The sequence below is a fragment of the Sinocyclocheilus anshuiensis genome, unplaced genomic scaffold (genome assembly GCF_001515605.1).
Source record: "Sinocyclocheilus anshuiensis isolate Anshui unplaced genomic scaffold, SAMN03320099.WGS_v1.1 scaffold106, whole genome shotgun sequence".
Lineage (NCBI taxonomy): Eukaryota > Metazoa > Chordata > Actinopteri > Cypriniformes > Cyprinidae > Sinocyclocheilus > Sinocyclocheilus anshuiensis.
Window position 1 is genome coordinate 1,336,689 of NW_015542347.1, and position 2,011 is coordinate 1,338,699.

At 34.1% G+C, this 2,011-nt stretch overlaps 1 protein-coding gene across 4 annotated transcripts in view; it reads right to left on the minus strand.

The window, feature by feature from the left end:
• The window catches only part of asap1b (ArfGAP with SH3 domain, ankyrin repeat and PH domain 1b), a 90,624-nt gene that overhangs the window by 26,512 nt on the left and 62,101 nt on the right, over positions 1-2,011 (minus strand). The gene's annotated exons all lie outside the window — the stretch shown is intronic.

Genomic DNA, 2,011 nt, shown 5'->3' on the forward strand with positions numbered 1-2,011 from the left:
CATTAAGTAACTTGTGCATTGTTTTACTTGTTTTTGACGTATCCGACCGAACTACAAACTTTCCAGTGATGTCTGTGAGAAAGATATATTCACTCGACAAGCTCGCGCATCTGCGCCGCCGCGCGCTCAATCCACTCAGCGTGCTTTGTTTATCAGCTCGCGCACATCAGCTATACAGGCCTTAATACTGAATGTTTAACATTATATTCATTGCATACATATACTTCGTAGTAGACATCCTTAACTCCTTTCTGCTGTCTGTTATTCTGTTGTCGGTGTTTCTTTGTCTGAATATGGTGCTTATTACATGCTGTGTGGTATCGGCGTTTGGTATCGGGGCATGTTAACGAGTATGAGTACGAGTACAGGAGCTCAGTATCGGGCCCGGTATCGGTGCATCCCTAACAGAAACCTACAAACAGGAGAGGCTGAGTTAATGATAAGTTAAAATATCATTAGCTCATAAGCTTACCAATGTAATGAAGTAGAGCTTTATAGTTAGCAAAAGTACCTTTGAAGCATTTAAAGCTTTGAACTAACATGCAAAACATTCAGTTTTGTGGGTACCTGTGGTGAAAATATCCAGTTTTAAATGTGATCCTGGACCACAAAACCAAAAGTTTTTAAAGTCACCTTTAAAGTTGTCCAAATGAAGTCCTTAGCAATGCATATTACTAATCAAAAATTAGCTTTTGATATAGTTACGGTAGGAAATTTACAAAATATCTTCATGGAATATGATCTTTACTTAATATCCAAATTATTTTTGACATAAAAGAAAAATCGATCATTATGACCCATACAATGTATTTTTGGCTATTGCTACAAATATACCCGTGCAACTTAAGACTGGTTTTGTGGTCCAGTGTCACAAATACTGACAGATGACTAAAATTGTGCCAACACTAACAACCTGCCAAGAGTGTCCGAGTCAAATTGGATGAGTCAGTGGGATTTATGTATGAGGTTTTAGCATGATTCTGCATTTGAGTGACCTTGATGTATTTTAGCAAATAAAAAAATAAATAAAAAAACCTGTGGAGAGCTTTGCAAAGTGTCATAATGCTTAAGTCTGTAACTTGATTGAAATATTTACATTGTGATTTTTTTTTTTTGAAAGTTTACAAACTTTTATGAGAAAATCTAAAGTTTTATACATTTGTTACTTTTTAAAAAAGAAAACTCAATGATCTGTCCTTTATGTAATTATAGCTTTTTGTTCAATTTGTGAAGAGTCATAATATCAGTGCAAATATATGCATAATTACTTGTCTTACATGCACAAAAAAACAACATATACTTTATTTCTCAAAACTGGAAAATGCACTGGGAACACAAACACTGAATCCAATTAAAATCAAATCCAATTAATAAAACAACATTGTCCACACTTTATGGACATGATCTTACATGTGATAAGTTGTTTTTGCTGCAGCCCCACACTTTTGTTCGCTTTACTTGTACACTTAATGAGTTTCAATAATTACATTTCACCATACAATAAATTCAAATTAGCCTACTTATTTTTAAATGAAACCCAGATGAGACACATAAGAAAGTTGCTGCATCAGGAACTTTTAGATTTCTGATAAGTCTACTAAGTCTCAGAAATCACACAATTACACTGTTAAATCAGCATTACAAAAATAAATGAACAGCATTAAACATTTTTAACTAATCAAAACATTAACTTTGTCTTATTAATGACTCATCACAACCTTGAAGTGCAAGATAAGCTTGCAGGTTTCTGCTGATATATCTACAGGTCAAAGACAACACTAGCTTAAAATAACCTTAACCTTTAGACTAAGCAATAAAAAAGTGCTACACTTTCAGTTATTTCTTATAGCTCATCACTTTTTCAGACCTTAAGGCCAGGACACTTGCAAGGTTACATGGATCAATAACACTTTCTGTATCGACCATTAACATGTCAAATACACATTTATATTGACAGTTCTACAAACTAAACAGATGTATGACCTTAAATTATGGGGGGGGGGGGGGGTAA